At 45.2% G+C, this 21,560-nt stretch overlaps 1 protein-coding gene across 3 annotated transcripts in view; it reads right to left on the bottom strand.

Moving 5' to 3' along the window:
- Positions 1-21,560, bottom strand: part of LATS2 (large tumor suppressor kinase 2) — a 77,464-nt gene that overhangs the window by 14,980 nt on the left and 40,924 nt on the right. The gene's annotated exons all lie outside the window — the stretch shown is intronic.

Here is a 21,560-nt window from a genome sequence, read left to right as displayed (position 1 = left end):
AATGCTGAGGTCAGGATCAGGTGATCTGCCCCAAGAGGATGGGAGAGTTGCCAAAAAGTCATTTATTAAAAACTTCCTGAATGCATCCTGTTTACAATGCCCTGTGCTGCCTAGAGCAGTCATGCACTTGTGCTTAGGGCCCTGGTCCAGTGGGAGAAGGAAAGGACAGGCTAAACGAGCCCATAGACCCATGGGTGGCACAGAACAGACCCCTCAGAATTGCTGTGGGATGACTACCAGACAGACATTGGTAGCCACCACAGGGAGATGCAGGTAGAGTGGACAAGGGTCAGAGGAATCAGGCTCTTCCTACCAAGGGAGTGAGCACCAGAGGCTACTCGTGGAAGAGACGGTTCTTCAAGGACAATTTGGGCAGATGGGGAGCCCAGCAGAGAAAAGGTATTATTGGCAGGTGGAACAGTCAGAACAGGGGCCTAATGGAAAGATGGGCTGGAGGCCCGAGGAGGCAGCAAAGAGGGAGCACTGTCTGGGGCAGCTGGCCCCAGAGTTTTGTCCCTATTTGAAGGCAGTTGCAGAAGCTTTCCAAGAGGAACGTAGGTCAATGAGATCAATCTGGGGCAGGGAAGCACTGTCAGGTGGAAGAAATAAAACAGACAGGAGCAGACAGGAGACAGGAGGGGACAGGGCAGTGAGGGCTGTGGCCCAGGACACTAGGGTTAGCTGTGCACAGCTATGGTCAAAGAGGAAAGATGAGGAGAGAGGAGGATGACCACAGAAGCTGGCCTACTGGAGGAAGGGATGGAGCAGGCAGAGGCACCATAAGGGGACTCGCTGTGTTGAAGGTCAAGGGGCAGGCAAACAGGGAGGAGGAAACTGAAAATCTGGAAGATGGGGGTGATGACAGGAGATGACAGGGGTTCTAAGGGCACAAGGGTAGGAGAGCACTCCTGGAAGTCACACCGGAAGAAGGGAGAGATGAGGATGTGGAGGGACCCCAGCACAACAAGATGGGGGCTCAGGCTGTTTTGCTGCAGGAAGAGGGTGGCTGTGTTTACAAAAGGCCACTTGGGAGACAGAGCCACTGTCCTAGACGCTCCCTCCTTCCTAACTATGTGTTTCTCAAGGCTAATTCAGACCCACCAGGCCCACTGTGCTCCCATTTCCCCAGGGCAGGCGTGACATGTCTATGACCTTTGTCAGACTGTCTCCTCCTTGAGGACTGGGAGAAGCTGGCCTGAAACTCCCCATTATTCACAGCTTTATCCACCCACCTACCACTGTGACTAGAACAACTTAAGTGTTTAATATCCATTTGATTACATGATATTATAATCAAATTTGCCCTTCCTGGCAACATCCCAGCTGAGAGGTACGACAAAAAACTTAGGCCATTCTTGGCTATAACCTGTGCCTCTGTTCTTAGTGGTAAAAGTGTGCAACACTGCAAGATTATAATCTTGCAGTGTTGCACACTTTTACCACTAAGGGGGGGGCGGGCAGCACAGAGAGGGGCCAGGAAAGATGTCCTGAGATCAAAGGCCTGGAGAGGGAGATGTCGGGGAGGAGGAGGAACACGAAATGACAGCTTATGAGACAGACTGGGAGATGGTATAAAGATAGAGCTGTGTTTTAAAAATGCTCTTGGATTGACAGAAAGGGCACGTGTTTGAATTCTGGAAGAGCTGCTGAGAGGCAGCCGAGTTCAGAAAGTGTACACCCTTTAGTGACTCCTCACCTGCAGGTGGAAGGTGAGACTCAGTCTCCCTACCTCACAGCTCTGTTATGCAATGAGGTCCTGTCTGTGAAGGCGTCTCCATAACTTGGAGAAGGATGTGATGTGAGACTGCCACTTATCAGGGTTACCCTGGAGTTTTGGTGCTTGTTTAAAAGTGTGCCATCAGGAAAGGACCTTCACCACAGCCCTTCAATAAGCAGGAACTGTCCAGCCTGCTTTGTCTGCAACTTGGCCACCAGCTCCTGTCTCCTTCAGGGTGAACTGCCTGGCTTTTTCATTGCTCCAGAACCTGCCACATGTTAAGGGACTGACGAAGTTAAGTGTGCACATATTCTAATCTCTCCCTATTTACTGGGCACCCCAACTGCAAGACTTATATATTTATTGTGCTACAAGTCTAGGAAGTTAACCAAGAAAAATCAACACAAGTAGACAACAAAGAATGACTCATGTTCACAGAAACGTTTCAAGTCATAAAACCTAAATCCTTGAATAAACAGCTCACTTATCAGTTAACGGCTTCGAGTAACCACGTCTGTCTGTCACTGCCCCTCACTGAGCCAACACAGCTTCAATAACTGTCCAGAGATGTGACTATATACCATGTACACAGCTATGCTGTCAAAGACAAAAAGAAAATGCAGAACCAAGCCCAAATCCACCAGGAATGTGCAGCCTTGCCTCTCATCCAGCTCCCTGTCTGCCATGCCTGTTCACAGCCTCAGCAAGATGTCACTGAGCCCTGAACCCTTCAAACAACACAGCCTGCTTCCTGTGGGTGGCTGAGTGACACTCAAGCTCTGTGACTCCAGTCCTCAGATGCCAAACCAGCAGGTTGGATTGTCACTGAGAGAAGTGACTTCAAACCCACTTGGAGGAGAGGCACAGCCAGCACCTCAGGCATCCCCAGGTGGTGTACAGGTGCCAGGCATGCTACCTGGTGGGAAAAGGCCTCACCAAGGCCAGCTGCCCCTCCTGGTGCAGTTCAGGGAGTATAGTGGGGGCACCATCACACATGTCATTTCTAGGGCACCAAACAGTGCCCTAGTTCTGCACCTCAGCAAGACTCCCTCATGGTAACCTTAACCAGCGACCAGCTCTCCAGCTGTCACAGGCCCCAAAAGATACCGAAAGACCTGACCCATCAGCCTGCAACCTGCAGGGCAGGAAACCTGCCAGGCAGCAGAAGAGGACTGGTGGTCAGCTTTGCTGTTCCATGGCTCCTGAAGCACCCAGATTGCAGTGTGGCCTGTCCCACATGCTTCTCTGGCCTCAGGTAAAGGCTGTGTGAGCCCACCTGCCTTTGCTCTCCTGACCTGTCACCCTCCAAGGGGCAGAGCTGCAGCACATCTCTTCATGATCCTACAATTTATGACTCATAACTCATAGGAAGACGGAAGTTGGGTTCACACACGCCATACAGCTCAACTGTTTCCCAGCATTAACACAGGACTGAGAGCAATTTAAATTCAGTGAAAAGTTATGATATACGAAGAAAAGAATTTCCTCTGGAGATCCTCTCCCACTCCTTCCTGGTAGGAAAGCATTTTCCAAATGTTAGCAAAGTTATATCCCCACACTGTAATTCAATTATGAATTTTGGCCGAAAAACGAGAAATGAACAACTCTGGCCTTGTTGGGTCTTTGTGGGCCTCCTGTGTGTCTGCCTGCCTGCCTCATGGTTTTTCTCACACACACCAGCAATTCAAGTTCCAAATTCAAGTGGAGGAAGAGAGTCTCCAGCCATGGCTCCCTGAAGAGGCCGAGACCTGGCAGACACCTGAGCACTGCTGTCCTGGGGCTAATCGTTTCAGCAGCTTCTGAGAACCTCAGACGCTGTGCCCTCAAATAAACAGGCACATCCTCAGCTTGTCAAGGAAAATGAAGACAGCACAGCCAGCTTTTAAATTAGGTGGCATTCTTCTTCTTCACCTTAAAAAGAAATCTCATCCAAAACTACATTTCTTGAGGACAGAGATGAAGACTAAAGAACTAGAAAGCATGGGATTTCTGAAGGTGCTTACACACAAGTTACAGTCCTGAGAGGAAAGGCATCTGGGCGATGAATAAAGCAAAGCCCACATGCTCTCACAGGGTTTGCTGCTGCATTTCATTCCCTGGAAAGAATGCTTCCCGTTCTTTTGGAAACAGTGGAACACAGTGCTTCGGTGCACCCTGTGCCAACTGTCAAGCCTTAATCAGAAACATGGGCCTTGGGTGGAATGTGTGGGAACCACTGGCCAGCCGGGTAGGCCCAGCCTCCACCACTCTCTGCGTTTTATGTATTTCCCAAAGGGAATGCAGAGGTCTTCACGGGCTTCTTAAGGCTTCTTGTTTTGTATGTGCTCAAATGATGGTGGAAAAATACAGTGAAGGAAAAAATATCACCTCTGAATTGCAACTGTGTGTACATGAAAAGGAAATTAATCACTACTTCACTGATGTGCAGCTACAGTGACTTCCACCCCTGGTGGTGGCCTCATGAAGGCCTGCTAGATGAAGCCACAGCACCCACACCTGAAAGTATTACAGTAAGTGGGGTAGGGTAACCACTTAACACTTGTGTGGGGAAAGAAAATTTTTAAGTAACTTATACATATGAAATTAAGAAGAAATTTGGCCTCAAATTAAACAAACATGAAAAACTTCAACCTACCCAATGATCAAAGAAACACTAACAAACCAACATTTTATAACAATTGTTGGCACCAAAATAAAATAAAGAATTTAAAGATAAATGGGCTGGTGAAACGTCACAGTCATATATTTTTGGTGCCAATATAAAGCATAAAACTCCTTTGAGGTGAATATGTTAATAAGTATCAAAAGTTATTAAATTTGTATCCTGGTTTAATAATTTCACTACTTGAAACTTATTCTCAGGCTAATTTAAGATAATTGTATTTGAAAGACAATTTGTATAAAAATATCTTCAGAATGAGGCATAATAAATCAGCACCTCAAATAGAAGGGGTGGGCAGGAGTTGGGAAGAGCTTAGGTATCCAATGATTGAATAATCATGATAATTATAACGAACGTATTCCCTAGAATACACTCAATGTAGCCATAAAGTTAATTTTATGCCCACAGTCCTTTTACTTGACAAACATTTCCTGGGCATCTACTACTGCTCTCGACAGGTGAACAAAACGTGCAACTTTCAATAGTGTAAACAAAAAATGTTTATGGACAAAACGTTATGTCACTTAGCATCATAACTATGTACAAATTAATTATATCTTTGTACAAGTTGACTTAATTTTGTTTTTTGTTGAAATATGCAATGATTTCTTTTTGTTAAAATGTAAGACAATTAAAACACTGATGTGTGTCAAATTTCCAAAGTAATAAATCTTGTTACATAATTGTGGGCAAGCAATAAAAATTCTCCCCATCACAGTTGAGTCCAATGCAGGGCATGATTTCACAAGGTTATACTAAAGTTCCTGTGTACAATAAAATTCCATGATTTTGAAGGATGTTTAAAATTTTAGAGATTTTATTTTTGCCACTATCAAGATAGGTGAACAGAGGTATGACTGACAGATTCTATACCAAAGCTTAATACATAAAATTCCTATTACTTTACATACACACACACACACACACACATAAACACAGTTTCAGGGCTTCAGGATGCAGTATTTCTATTCCTGTGTCCCTAACTGTGTCTCACAATGAATGACTCCGTTTCCCTCTGCACAAGCTGCAGCTCCCACTGGGATGTGGCATCTGTCTCTCTTCCCCTGAATCTTGGATAGTCTGGGGCTTGTTCCAATGGAACGTGAGCAGAAGTAATGCTGTACCCATCCTGAGTCCAGCCTTCAAGAGGCCTGGATGCTTCCACTGTCACCCTGGGATCCCTGAGTGGCTGGAAAGAGGGATCCAGCAAGCCTTGGAGTTCCAGCCCCACTGCACTTCTGACAGCTCAGGAAAGGATGGGAGAATTAATCTTTAACATGCTGTTCAGGGCCATGTCTTCTGAAGGAGAACCCTGACCACATGCCTGCAGGCATGAAGCTGCACAAACGCACAGTCAGCCTGCTTCCTGGGCTCAGGAAAGCAGCACTGAACTCCAACCTGCTGGCATCCCTGTGGCTCCCACAGCACCCCTGTGCCCCGGCAGGAAGCCCTGCACTCCGGTGGGTAACCTTACAACTCCCACAGGCGACTGTCCAACTGCATCCTGACCCAAGGAGCAAGAGTCAAAGGCCCACAGAAATTGTACAAGCGCTTCCCAAGGTAAAATTTGCTCTGGGTATCACAGAGTACCTTCCCAACCAGGACATTCCTCCTGTTTTTAAGGAGGACAACAGGTACCCTAAAATTTGGCTTGTACAATTCAGCAAAAAACTAAGCTCAAAAAAGCACAGGGAGTTACCATGCACCTCACTTTCACAAGGTCTCTAAAACAATCTTCAGGAAACCCAGAGCATTGCTTCTAGAAACAGAGACAAGCCCCCATGTTCCCACTGCTCGGGGAAGCAAGAAGCTCTGACAGCACAGGAAGGAATGATATTGGTCTCACAGAAGATAGAGTTCTGTGGAAAATTCTGATAAGTATCATCCAGAGGATTCAACGTCCCTAGATAAGAAGTCCCGATAGAGAGTGGGGCAAGGGGTGGGCAGAATTCAGAAGGTAGCTCATCAAAGTTTCTGGTAGATAGGAAAAAAACACAGACAGAGCAAACTTAGAAAGAACATAGCTGGCCTGGCCGGGCGTGGCCCAGCGGTTGAGCATCGACCTAGGATCCAGGCAATCAGGGTTCGATTCCTGGTCAGGGCACATGCCAGGATTGTGGGCTCCATCACCAGTTGGCGTCGTGCAGGAGGCAGCCGATCAATGACTCTCTCATCACTGATGTTTCTCTCTCTCTCTCTCTCTCTCTCTCTCTCTCTCCTTTCCTCTGTCTGAAATCAATAAAGATATATTTCAAAAAAAAAAGAAGAAGGAAGGAGGGAGAGAGGGAGAGAGGGAGAGAGGGAGGGAGGGAGGGAGGGAGGGAGGGAGGGAGGGAAGGAAGGAAGGAAGGAAGGAAGGAAGGAAGGAAGGAAGGAAGGAAGGAAGGAAGGAAGGAAGGAAGGAAGGAAGGAAGGAAGGACACAGCTGACCTTGACAGAGTGTGGTCTAAACTAAGAAGCCCAAAGCCAGCCTTCTTTGCTCCCAGCTGGGCAGGGCTCAGGCTGGGCTGGACTGCACTAATCCCAGACTTAAGAGTGGCTTTCTGACACTTTCAAGGAAGGTCCAGAGGTCAGGAAAAGTGTCCAAAAGGAGGGGCTTGCCAAACTCAGGGCCAGTCTGCAAACTCAGTTCTGAACTTCCAATGCTGTCTCTGACAAGGATAGAGATAAGATATTAAAGATAAAACAGAAGGCCTCCTGTCCTTGTCTCTGGTGCCTGGAGGAGTGTTGCCTAGTGGTCAGGAGCTGAATGAAGAAGGGGATAGATTTGGCACTTTAGTTCATACTCCTCCTGGAAACTCTACCTTCAGAGGAAAAGGGCCTTCATAAAGGAAAAAATTCAGTTTCTGCCTCATCCTGAGATGCTTGAGGAAGAAAAGTCATAGCAAGAAAGGTGAGAGGCCAGTGGTCTGTGGAGTGAGGCAGGGAAATCTGTCATTGGTGAGCAGAAGGACCATGACACCTGGTGATCATCGAAGGCAGCAGTGCCCAATACTGGTTCCTGATGCTCTCTGTGTACATCCTCAAAAAGCGCAAGTGGGTGTGGGTCAGCTCTGTGGAGACTGCCTGCACTTCAATCATGAGCCACAAAGAGATTGAATTTAGGAGGAATGAACCTGTGCCATGACTGAACACAAGATGGCCAAAAGGCAAACCAGAGTCATCAATGCTCAAACACACGGGCAGCTTGCATGGGACTCTGGAAGAATAGATTTGTCCTGCTGGGCTACAAGCCCAATCTGACTCCTGAAACTGAGTCAACTGAATGTGGGAAGACTGACTGCCCTCCCTTCCAGATAATGCTGCCTTATGCTCTGCCATGAAGATTCCTCACCCGAAACCACACCTCACCCTGACAAGCTCTGTCCCGGATCCCAAGCTTTCTCCTTAGCTTTTTAACTGAGGGGTTATTTTGTTTTCCTGTGTTCTGTAGCACTCCCTGCCACCTGTCTCACTCTGTTGGGGACAGTGGGCCCATCACATCAAGGGGAGGGGATGCTGGGTGCAGATCACACAGAGTTCTCTCTTATGTGCTTATTTAAAAATGATAACCCTGGGGGAGGGGACCAATGAAGGGGAAAGAGAGACATTTGTAATACTTTCAACACAAAAGATAAATTTAAAAAACTAAACTAAACTAAAATAAAATAAAAGTGATATCAAGTCAATAGGAAGATCTAGAAAGTCAGAGGCTTATCTAAGAAGGAAGACAGGAATCTGCTACTTTTACTTGGTACCCTTGAAAGACATAATGTACTTTACTAAACAAAGTAATTTATTAAAATGTATACATATTTTAGTTATGAAACAGAAATACCCTGGCTATTAGTTATATTTTATGTATTTTTCAGAAAAAGTGACAGTATAACTTTGAAATGCATACTTAGTGGGGGTTAACTTTTAATTTTCATTATCAAAGGCTCAGAATATCTGTAACAGTTTGCATATTTCAACAGTGCTTTAACATCCAATTGTTCTGTTTAAGACATGGCTGTGAAAACCAGCTGAAATTTTCTTTTTTTCTTTTTTTAAGAAAGAGAGGAAGGGAGAGGGAGAGAAATATCAATGTGAGAGCAAAACATAGATCAGCTGCCTCCTGCAGGCCCTCTACCAGGGATCAAGCCCATAACCCGGGCATGTGCCCTGACTGGGAATCGAACCAAAAACCTTTCAGTACACGAGATGATGCCAAACCAACTGAGCCACACCAGCCAGAGCGAAATTTTATTTTAAATTCTTGCTGAGAGTGAAATCTCAGGCCACCCACTGCCAATAATGATATAAATTTTCTTATATATAAAAAAAAATTCTGTGTGCTCATTTTACTTTAATATATTTACTATTAAATAGAATGTTGCATTTAAGTTCTTTTCTGCTCAGTAGGGCAAGAATAGCTTTTAACAAGATCAGATGACAAACACACCTCTCTCTGTCCCCAATTTTTCCTAGGAAGGGGAAAGTTATCAATGTCATTTATTAGGAATGGGCCCAGGCATGTGGAAGACCCTCCACAGCATCAGCAGGGCCAGGAAACTCTCCTGTGCAGGGGATGGAGTGTGGGCCAGGTCTTCAGAGGGGACAGAGTCTGTGTGTGGGTGCAGGTGGGTGCGTGAGAGAGATGGGGAGAAGAGAGACTAATTGTGGACTTAAAAATAAGGGCGCCAACATCTATGTAATTCCCTATCTGGGGGAAAGGCTAAACTTGCAAAGAAAATCAAGACCCCATGGCTCCATTGCCAGCATTCTCCATGCCAATAACTGTCACCTGCAACTCTAAGTGCCCCCAATGCTCCCAGCTGAAACACCTCACAAAACTTCATAATTTGAGAAAAATCATCATTGTTGATGAAGACATATAATTAAATATGCAGTGAAGGAAACCACCTGAGGTATTAACACTGCCATCATCTCTGTGTAGTAGGATCAGGTGTGAATTTTACATTCTTCACACTTTTCTTACATTTTCCAAATCTTCTATAATGAGTGTATTATTTATATATTCAGAAAATGAAATCTTAGCAAAAGTGTATCACACATACACATAAACATCCCACTCTGCTAATGCCTGAATTCAGGGGCACCTTCTCTCACCCTGGCCTTTCTGACATTGGTTGGAGCCCCTTCCCCCCAAGGCCCTCATACAGACAGTTGCCCTTTATGGCCTCTGAGGCACCCTAGCTTTAAACCATCATGTGGGGCTGCACTGAATGGCTGGCCATTTTGAAATGCATAGAAATCTGTTGTACAGCTTAATATCCTAGGACCTTAGCTCACACTGCTTCCTCTGCTGCAATGTCAGCCCACTCCTAACACCTGTGTGACAAATGCCTACACTCCTATAGAGCAGCTGCCTCCTACAGGCCCTCTCTACAGGGGATCAAGCCCAAAACCTGGGCATGTGCCCTGGCTGGGAATCGAACTGGCAACCTTTTGGTACATGAGACAATGCCCAACCAACTGAGCCACTCTGGCCAGGCCCCAGCCTTCTTTCCACCATGAAGCCCCTCCTGGTATCCCATCCCCAACAGTGGATTTTTCCATCTTCTTATATCAGCACCTGGTACGTGCCATCATCAAGTTGATGCCACTGTGTTGTACTTACTGGTTTACATACTGTCTGTCCCAAATACATCTACTGTGCCAGGCACCATTCCAGGCCCTGGGAAGATAGCGGTGAACAAAACTGAGGAGCACATATTTTAATAGGACTAATAACAACAAAAATAAGTAAATATGTATGATGTTAAGATGGTGACAAGTGCTGTGGAGAAAAAAGTCAAATAAGGGTGTTGGTGTGGTGGGTTGTTATTTTGTAAAGGTTGTTCTAAAGCCTTTCTATTACAGAACATGTGAGCAGAGACCTAAAGGAAGTGAAAAGTGAGCCCTGAAGGTTTCTTCAGGAAGTGGGGCTGAGCAACTGCAAGGGCCCTGAAGCAGGTACGAGTGTGTTCATGGAAGAGCATGGAGCTCATGTGGCTGAACAGAACAGGCAGGCAGTGGTGGAAGAACCCCTCACAGTGACCAAAGGAGACAATATGTTTTACATGAAAACTCAGCATACGTGCACATAACTGAGCCACCAATTCAATACGAGCTCCGCTCACACTCCTCCCCTACTTTACTTCACAGTTTGAAAATGACGGTCATCACCCTTTAAGTTGATTTCAGGATTTAAATGGGTGACAAACCATAATGTGAAAACTCATCATGCAGGCCACGATGAGAACTTTGGCTTTTACCCTGAGTGACACAGGAAGCCATTAGAGGGTTTCAAGCACAAGATCTAACTTTTGTTTTAAAAGGATCTCCCTGGGGGGAGAAACAAGATGGCAGCGTAGGTCACAGCTGCACCTGCTGCCTCCAGCAACCACATCAAAATTACAACTAAAATACAGAACCACCATCACTCAGAACCTCCCGAAATCTGGCTGAACAGAAGCCCTACAGCCAGGGAACTGAAGAAGCACCGAGACCGGTAGGAGGGGCGGAGACGCGGGCAGATCGGGCTGAATCCCAGGGACTCGGCCGTGGGCCCACACCCGGTGCTACGGTTGAAACCCAGGAGGGAATCTCGGCAGTGGAAGTTTCCTGGAGGAGGGGTCCCAGCCCCACAGCAGGCCCCCAGCGCAGAGCTCCAGGGCTGGGAAGAGATGTCCCCACACCTTCGGGCTGTGAAAAACAGCGGGGACTGTCTCTGAGGGTCGCAGAGGCTGCGGGAGCCCCAGCAGCTCCTCTTAAAGGGTCTGGCACGGACTCACTCGGACGCGCTCCCTCTGAGCCCAGCGCCAGGGAGCAGCTTGAAAGGACCCGGGACACTCGGGGAGGAACTAACCTGCCTGAAATCGGGGCGAGAGGTGGAGGGGCAGCTTTCTCCCAGGGAGAAGAGCTGGCAGAGGCCATTGCTCCTTTGGCGAGTCCTCCCCACAGACAGCCGGCAGGCAGGTGCCATATCTGAATATCCAGCACTTGACTCACACCTTTGGCCCCGCCCCTCCAGACCTGCAGGCTCATCCAGGCCATTTTCAGTGGCTTCTCGAGCCTCATGCTTAGGACTTTCCTAAAATCTCTCAAACAAGCAGCAGCGGGCCCCATACGGCCTAATAAGTGGCCCCAGGCCTGGCACTAGCGACAGCCTGCATTGGCTCATAGCTTGGCCTCTCCTGGACAACACAAAGCCCAGCACAAGTAGCAGCCAACTACGGTTTACTGTGTAGCTCATGCTGGGAGACCCTGAGCAAGGCACTGGAAGAGGCTGCCTTTGCACCTCCCCAGAGGCCCCAGAGACAGTGCACCTGGTGGTCAGACTCAACCACGCTGGATTACAACCCTACCATATCCACGAGTCACGCTCAAGGGGCGCACTTGGTGAACACCAAAGCTCCACTGAAGTAAATCCTGCTCCATAGGGGTGTCTCCAGCACAGCAGCTCTTTGGTTGTAGTTGCAGCTCGTCCTCACAGCTGATTGGCCTGGGGGTCAGTTCCTCCCAGGGACGCCAACAGCAACCAAGGCTCAACTGCAAGAGGACAGTGCACACAGCCCACACAGGGGAGCACCTAGAAGGCCCAGCTCAGGTGACTGGGGAGGCTGAGCCACTGAACCCAACAGGACACCTACTACACAAAGCCACTCTACAAATTCCAGGAGACATAGCAGCTCTACCTAATACATAGAAACAAACACCTGGAAGCAGCCAAAATGTGGAGGCAAAGAAACATGTCACAAAGGAAAGAACAGAAGAAATCTCTAGAAGAGGAACCAAATGAAATAGATCCAAGCAAGCTAACAGATAGAGAGTTCAGAATTTTGGTTATAAGGATGTTTAAGCAGATGGTTAGGGAAATAACTGAGAAAATTGATAACATAATAAAGTACCAATTTGAAATGAAGGCTACAGGAACTGAAATGAAGAATAATTTACAGAGAATCAACAGTAGAGTAGAGGACGCTGAGAATCAAACCAGCAACTTGGAACATGAGGAAACAAAAAACACCCAACCAGAAGAGCAAAAAGAAAAAAGAATCCAGACATATGAAAATAGTGTAAGGAGCCTCTGGGACAACTTCAAGAGGCCCAACATTCATATTATTGGGGTGCCAGAAGAGGCAGAAAGAGACCAAGGAATTGAAAACCTATTTGAAAAAATAATTACAGAAAACTTCTCCTACCTGGGGAAAGAAATCAACTTACAAGTCCAGGAAGCACAGAGGGTCCCAAACAAGAGGAACCCAAAGAGGACCACAGCAAAACATATCATAATTAAAATGCCAAAGGTTAAAGACAAAGAGAGAATCTTAAAAGCAGCAAGAGAAAAGCAGTTAGTTACCTACAAGGGAGTCTGATTTCTCAAAAGAAACCTTGCAGGCCAGAAGGGAGTGGCAAGAAATATTCAAAGTGATGAAAAACATGGAACTACAACCAAGATTGCTCTACCCAGCAAAGCTATCATTTAGAATTGAAGGTCAAATAAAGAGCTTCACAGATAAGAAAAAGCTAAAGGAGTTCATCACCACCAGACCTGCACTACAGGAAAAGATGAAGGGTCTTCTTTAAGAAGAAGCTAATGAACAAAATAATGTGACGAACTAAATAGATCCAGAGACACTGACGCATGCAACAGACGATCATATTTCAGAGGAAAGAGGGAAGGCAGGTGGAGGGTAGGAAGAGATTAACCAGAGAAGTTATATGTATAACCCATGGACACAGTTAATAACGGGGTGAAGGCCTGGGAAGGGGGTGGGAGTGAAGTGGACGGGATCAACTGAGGGGGAAAATGGGACATCTGTAATACTCTGAACAATAAAGATAAATTAAAAAAAAAAAAAAAAAAGGATCTCTCTGGCTGCTCTGTGGAGACTGCTGATGCCTTTCCTCTGCAGCACACATCCACATGTGGGTGCTCTCCAGAGGCTCCTGCTGGGTTCTCAGAACAGTCCTTTCAGCTGCAAGGGGACTTCCACCTCCATTACTGGCTCGTCTGCTCCAGATCAGAGCTCCTAGGGGGATCTTCTCAATAGGGTGGGGGGCAGCCTTCTGGATACTGTTAGTAGAATCACTTGACACAAGACAGAAACAGAGCCAGAAACTGTGCACAGGGTCTCTAGTTCTCATAATAACTCTAAAATATAGGTAATCATATTTTATTAAAATCAGGAGACAGGCTCAGAATGAGTAATCATTTCCCAAGTTCATACAGTCAGCAGTAAAGTTAGAATAAAAAATCCAAATAATCAATAGATGTCCAATATCATTAGTACTCAGAGAAGTTAATTTTTTAAAACAAGAGATGGCCAATTCACTCATTAGATTGAAAAATATATATATATATTTTAAATACATTTTTAATTGATGGGGAGGGAGCAGGGAGCATCAATGTGAGAGAGAAGCATCAATCGGTTGTCCCCCCAAGGGGCCCTGACCGGGGGTAAAACCCGCAACCCAAGTATGTGCCCTGACCAGGAATCTAACCGGCGACCTTTCTGGGCATGGACAGTCCTCAACCAACTAAGCTACACTGGCCAAGGCAGAGAGAAAAATATTTAAAATGTCTGACACCACCAAGTGTTGGCAAGGATACACCGAGGAAAGGCGTGTTATCTGGTCTAACCAACCATACAGGGAATACTTTTGACAATATCTGGTCACACTGAAGGTGACTGAATTCTACAACCCTGAAATTCCTCTCGTAGGCTTGCACTCTAGAGAAACCCCCACGTTCACAAAAGGACACACAGAAGAACACTGGCTGCACTTGTCTGTAAAGGAAACTGGAAACAATCTACATGTCCATCAACAGGGTAATAAACAGGTAAGTGGTAGTATAATGATACAATGCAATGCAATTCAGCAATTAAAATGAGTTAGAGCCTTGTCTGTCAACATGGATAAATCTTGAAAACATAATGTTGAATGAAAAAAAGCAAGTTACAAAATCATAATGTAGAGTTTTTAAAAACTTGTAGAACAATACTATAGCTTGGCTGTAGTATGCTCCTGGAGTAAAAGTATAAAATATAAATGGGGATGAGAAAATTAACCTAGGCCAGTAGCTGCCTCTGGGGAGGGAGGGAGGGAGGGAGGGAGGGAGACTGAAGGAGCTCAGGTCCATGTGTAACACAGTATTTCTTTTGAAAGTCTCTGAAACAAATATGAAAAAAACACTCCATTTTTCTCCCTACTTTTATAAGTGTTGAAATGCAACATCATCATCAATGAGCACCAAACGTATTTAATAGTAAAATCAAGGCCCGAGTTCTGTTGGTCCCACAGCCCATGCTCTTTCTTCACAATCCTGTCTCCTCTCCTGTTAGGTTCTCAGGGCCAGAAATGAGTCATATTTATGTCTGTGTCCAGTATGCCAGGCAAATCAGAGCTGCTGGATCAGGTTCAATGAACGAACAACTGAGCACATATCCAAAAGCACAGCCCCTTTATGCCTCAGTCTCCCCAGCACCCTGAAGCTCTCAGAAGGCAGGAATAGCACATTTCATGTCTGATTCGGTCGCCTGGAGACCTTTCCTTTGCACCTGCTCCTGTCTCCCCACCTCCCCTCTAAGGCAACTATCCAGAAATCCCTCTTGCAATGGTTCAGATCCTCTGCTGGACAACTGGTCTCAAATAGTACTTACTCTCTGGCCCTGAAGTCATGCCCAGCAATGAAACAGTTAATTAAATGTACACCCATGTGGGTGTGGCTTCTGGGTAAAAAACTGCAGACAACCTGAGTGTCCCCCAAAAGACTAAGGTCTATCCGCCACTAAGTGGAATACAACACTGTTTAAAAACAATGTGCTGATCCTAGATGATTTGGCTCAGTGGCTAGAGTGTCGGCCTGCAGACTGAAGGGTCCAGGTTCAATTCATGTCAAGGGTACGTACCTCAGTTGCAGGCTCCATCCCTGGACCTGGTGGGTGTGTGTGCAGGAGGCAACCATTCAATGTGTCTCTCTCACATCAATGTTTCTCTCTTCCCCCTTCCACTCTCTCTGAAAAGCAATGGAAAAAATATCCTCAGGTGAGAATAAAACAACAAAAAAAAACAATGTGCTGCCCAGCCAGTATGACTCAGCGTTGAGCATCAACCCATGAACCAAGAGGTCATGGTTTGATTCCCTGTCAGGGCACATGCCCAGGTTGTGGGCTCAATCCCCAGTGGGGGGCGTGCAGGAGACAGCCGATCAACAATTCTCTCTCATCATTGATGTTTCTCTCTCTCCCTCTCCCTTCCTCTCTCTGAAATCAATAAAAACATTTTTTTTAAAATTAAAAAACAACAATGTGCTAGAGAATAAAATTTAATGACATGGAGAGATGTTTATAATATAGTATTATAAAAACAAACAAGCAAGAGTGGGTAACAAAAACATGTACCGTATAGTATTTGGCTCATATGTATGCACTAGCCACACCAAATCACTATCTTGTTACTCTGCTTAACGTGTCATCATAGCTCTTATGTGATATCATGATGAGAAGGGAGTTCAGTGCCTTTTAGAAATCAGATAGAGGAGCAGCTGCTGCCCCACAGCACAGAGGATGAGGTGTAGGGTGGGAAGGGGTACTTGGCTGGAGGTCTACCTGGGTCGACACCCTGCCCAGTCCCCACACCCCTGGAGGCACTGAACCAGAAGCTCCAAATTAGAGATGGTAGCACAGTGATGACAAAACAGCAAGCACAGGAATGAGGCAGAGAGTTAAGTGCAAAAGGCCAAAATGATGGACTAGAGGCCGTTTGGCACTCCTCCCTGCCATTGTCCACACCCCGCCCCACAAACCTCATAGATCTGAGAACCCTATGGGAAAACTGGGGGCCCCCGACACAAGCCTCCAGATGTGAACATTTGTGGGTCTGCCTGGCCACCTGATCAACATACAATGACGCCCCAATCCACATTTTACTGCATCACTCCCACAATGTGGACAAACAGCCAAGATTCAGTCATACTCGAGAATGTTTTCCAACACAAAGCCAAAACCAACAAGTCAGACAGTGCATACAATATGACCCCACCTTTGTAAAATTAAAATAGCATCTACAAACGCATTGACAGTGACTACGTGACAGTGGCGCTGGCAGGACGCTTTCCAGAAATGCATGCCATAAAACCAGCAGGTCCTCTTACACCAGGACCTCTATCTCTTGGCTACCAGTTGGAAATACCTATTTTCCTTCCTTCGGCCTCATCAAAGGCTGAAAGTGGCTTCTTAAGTGGTGATTTTGTGTCTTCTTCAGGGAGTTGACAATCCATCCATCCTCTGCACCCGTGTGGGTTCAAGACATTTGAAAAATATGCACTGACACTTTGCTGCAAATAACCCAGCTAGAGTAAGCCATCTAATGACATGGGGACTTGTGCTTCTAATCTGGTCACTATACCCACACAGGGCAGAGAGCCAATAAACTAAAAATCAGAATACATGCTTTACAGCTCTGCAGGTCCATTACTATTTTCTTTTCTTTCTTTTTTTAAATCTTCACCCAAGGATTTTTTCTCCCATTGCTTTTCAGAGACAGTGGAAGGGAGAGAGAGAAAGAAACATTCATGTGAGAGAGAGAGACACATCAACTGGTTGCCTCCTGCACGCACCCCAACCAGGACTGGGGATCGAGCCTGCAACCGAGGTATGTGCCCTTGGCTGTGGGCCAATGCTCTAACCACTGAGCAAAACCGGCTAGGGCCCATTACTATTTTCTTTGAGAAGACGACTGCTTTGCACGGCCAAATGACTCCATAAGTTGACTGCTGGGGACTTTGCCTCAGTCAAGGAATTCAAAAACTCTGTTGTGCTTCTTTCCTGACAGGAAAATCTGGAGCCAAAAATACCAGCTGGATACTTTAGGGTTAACAGATTTCCACCATGACAGAATGTTTCATCTATTAATATTTGCCCAAAGTTTCAACTCTTCGACTAGGAATTTCTAGTCAACTATCCTATCCGGCAGTGTCCTTACCTTAAGATTATGTTCTCAGAAAATGCCACTTTGACACTGTCAGATAGGCCACACATGTCAGCTGTGGGTGGATGTTTAAGGAAAGCAAGCCATCTGAAAGAACAGTGTGACAAGGGCTGGGTTCTGTACCAAGCTCTTTACCTAAATTGTCTCCTGTCAACCCCACGATGACCCTGTGAAAACAAGCATTACCAGCCATGGTTCAGAGAGAAAAACTGAGACCAAAGCAGGTTAGCAACTCACTCAAAGTTCCCAAGATGACGTGGACGGGACAGTGCTTAGGAGAGGAAATCAACAGGCTTGTCTCTATTATAAAGCAACTAGCTCAGGTACAGATACCTTTGTTCAAGTCAGTGACTTCATGATTTCAGCTGCGATATTTCACTCATTCCAGTTACTAAACAATCAAACAGTGGGAAGCCTTGTTCTAGATACTGGTGATGCAGCAGTGATAGCAGAGAGTCCCTCTGCATGGGAGTCACTCTTCTGGTAGAGAATGTTCCATTATGTAAAAGTCCCCAGTGCGGCTCCCTTGGGCAGGTAACCCAACTAGCTGCAGTGATGGGTGAAGCAGGGCTGCTTTCCAGGGTGACTAGTACTGCTCATGGCATCACACCAATCCCAATGGCACCTGAACAGCTGTCCTGGCTCTACACCTAGTGATATGCTCATTTCTTAGACTGTAAGCCATGTGCTGAGGGAATGCATTATTACACCTTTATAAAAGCAAAGATCAGCCCTGGCTGGTATTGCTCAGTGGTTAGAGCATCAGCTTGCGCACTGAAGGGTCAGAGGTTCGATTCCAAATCAAGGACACATACCTGGGTTGCAGGTTCTATCCCTGGCTCTGGTCAGGGCACATTTAGGAGGAAAACAATCAATGTGTCTATCTCTCACATCAATGTTTCTCTCTCTCTCCACCCTTCTCTCTCTAAAAAATAAAAATCAATGGAAAAAATATCCTTGGGTGAGGATTAACAACAACAACAAAAAGCAAATGTTAGTGTTTGTGAATTCCAAAATCCATGGGATGAGCCCAGGTTTCTATAGATGAGATCTAAAGCAGACAGAAAATGCAATGGCAGGCTTGTCTGAAAGGCTCACTAAGAAGGCTGAAGTGACAGAAGTCCAGACCTTTGTTTCAAGGCCCAGACAGAGTTCTGATTTACTTGAGCCCCTTTCACATTCATGTTGGAATGTTCTTTTTATTTACTTTCTGGAAAGTCCTTTTTCTTGTCCTCCCATTAAATTTGTATAGGTCATTAAAATGAAGTGGCATTAAAATGCTAAATAATTTAGAAAAAGAGGATAAAAGAAAATGATTCTACAAACAAGAACAGGACGATGTGAGGCTGTGATACTGGTCTCCATTCCCGGGTCAGGATCTAGCAGCCTTCCTTCTTATTTATTTCCTCACAGGTGAGAGACCACAGAGGACAACTGGCTATGTTCTCAGGCTGAGTGATCGGTCGGAAACAGATTCCAATACTGAGACACACCAGTCAGAACGATAACACAGTCAGGCTGAACAAACCTGAAAGCCCCCTGCACCTGTTCTGGCTTGGCGAACACTGGAGCGTAGATAAGCATGGCCTTCCCTAAGGAACTGGGGTGAGAGGAGTATGTAGGAATGGAAAGGATGTACTTGATGTTTACCTGAAAAATCACACCTGGGAGGGTCTTGCGATAAGTCATCCAGGTGGTGGAGATGCTAAGAAGGTGAGTGAAAATGGCAGTCAGAGTCTGGAAGGCCGTCAGCCAGCAACTCAGACTTATGCTGATTTCATTCAACTGAAAAAATCTGTTTTTTCAGCCAGCACTGCTGCTATCAGCCTTAAAGTCCAATTTGAGCAATGCAAATAAACATCACAGGCTCAAAGAAAGAAGGACCATGATACTTTAAAAAAAAAAAAAAAGTTTATTGAGTGGTTTAATTTTACAGGTTCAACCAAATGAAACTCCTTTCTCAGAAATTCACTAATGACACATATTCTTTTTTCCAGCTGGACAATTTAAACTATTCCAAGAAGTCTGTTTTATGATAATTAAGTTAGTTTTGAAAAAAGGTACTGAAAATGTATTTGTTGGCTGGTTGTAAAATCCAAGAGGATCCGTCAAGGTCTCTTATGTTCATTATTGTACATCCAGGGCCTAACACAATGCCTGGCAAACAGCAGGCACTTCGTATGTGCTGAATCAATAACATTAAGAACTCCTTTGAACTTTCAAATTTATCGTGTTCTAGGTAAAACTGTATAACTCTTGGCCCAATAATATTCAGATGATGACTGAGAGCTTACAGTTGACTCTTGAACATGTGGCAGTTAGAGGTGCTGACCACCCATGAAGTCAAAAGTTCACATATAACTTTTGATTCCCCTATATATGATTCACATATAACTTAAAACTACTAATAGCCTACGGTTGACCAGAAACCTTGCTGATAATACCGATTAACACATATGTTGTAAGTTATATATATAATAGACTATTATTACAATAAGGTAAGCTAGAGAAAAGAAACTGTTAAGAAAATCATAAGGAAAAGAAAATACACTCTCAGTATTTCTCCTCAGAAGAAAACCTGTGTATAGGTGGACCATGCGGTTTATACCTTCTTGCTCAAGGGTCAGCTGTCCTGCACTTTGGCAAAAATGGTTTAGAACACATTCTTTACTCTCCTTCCAGCATCAAATCCCTCACCCTAAGGAGTCTGGACACCAGCTGCTGGCAGTGAATCCAGGCTGGCTGAAGAGATAAAGGTATAGGCAGCTAGAAGACTGGCCAAGGTCAGCAAAAGTTGCTTCTCATGTTGGATGGGGTTTGTTGTTCCTGCCAGGATCCTGCCCTAGAAGAGGCCCTGTGTTTCAGAGTCAGTGAGGATAGTACTCTGGCAGGGGTCAGATATCTCACCAGCTTATGTACAATTGCTGAGATACGTTGAAAGTAATACCCACACATCCTGAAGACCATCTAACATAACTGTCTGTATAGTAATCCATACATTAACTCACCTAAAACCCAAATAAAACTTACTCATAAACTTCTGTAATAAGAAGACAAGCAAAATATCTATGGTTTCACTAATGGCCAACTTTTAAAACTTTCCTAGGTATGTGTTAAAATAGAATTCAGGTAATTGTGAAATTAATTTTCTATAACCAGCAGTTTGCAAAAGCTCCATTTCTCTTTTTATACCATTTCATTTCTTTAAAAATGGGAGAGAAATCTTTCTTCTCATGTCACCCTTGTCCTACACCTGGAAACATCATCACTCTGCTGCAAATCATCCCAAAACACTGAAAGGAGCCTCTTACGTGATCTCAAGTAAAAGTCAAGCATTCTCTATACCTACAGCAGGCAACTGGTTTTTTAATTTCACAGTGAGAAATTAGCTAGAAAATCTCTCATTTATAGAGCTCCAGGGACACCTGAAGTAACTCAATAACCAGGGCAGAGTCTGTACCTGCCCACCTCATTTCTGTTGTTAAGTCCAGCTGCCAAAAAAATAGGAAGCTAGGACAAAGGACACCATCTCACACAACCTTTGGCCTTGCATTTGTCCTCAGGACACCATCTCACACAACCTTTGGCCTTGCATTTGTTCTCAGGTGTTAAGTCTAATTAGGCACCATATTACTCACGAGAAAAAACTCACCCTAGAGAGGAAAATAAGGCAAAACTGGAAACAATTTTATGTTCGTTTTAAGTGCTTCTCTAGGTTTCTAAGGAAACTGAAGTCTTGTGGTAGTTCCAGGAGGCGACACACCATCAGCAAAGCTGTCGCAAAGTGCCTGGTACTCAAAGTGAAACACTGAGCCCATCTTGTCATTCTCCCATGCAGAAAAAAATCAGCCTTCTATCAATAGCTGTGTTTTATTGTTTTGTTTTACTGTGACTCACAATTTCATAAAAGCAACACTTATTCATATATACATGGAATGTGATTCTTTGCATTGCTACTCACAACCCACAACATTGATTATTTGATACGTTCAAGGATCCTATTCTGCTGTTTGGAAAAAACACTTTGCTGAAATGCTTGGGAGCTGTCAGCAACCAAGCCCTTCCCCTAAAGGTAACTCATTTCTTCATACTAATAATGTGAGACTTTCGGCCCTGGCAGAGTAGCTAAGTTGCTTAGAGCTCTGTCCCAATATGCCAACGTTGTGGGTTCGATTCGCAGTCAGGGCATATACAAGAATCAGCCAATGAGGCCCTGGCTGG

This window comes from Miniopterus natalensis, chromosome 2 (assembly GCF_054644295.1).
Source record: "Miniopterus natalensis isolate mMinNat1 chromosome 2, mMinNat1.hap1, whole genome shotgun sequence".
NCBI lineage: Eukaryota > Metazoa > Chordata > Mammalia > Chiroptera > Miniopteridae > Miniopterus > Miniopterus natalensis.
The sequence above is the reverse complement of the archived record's forward strand: the minus strand, read 5'-3'. Positions and strand labels throughout refer to the sequence as shown.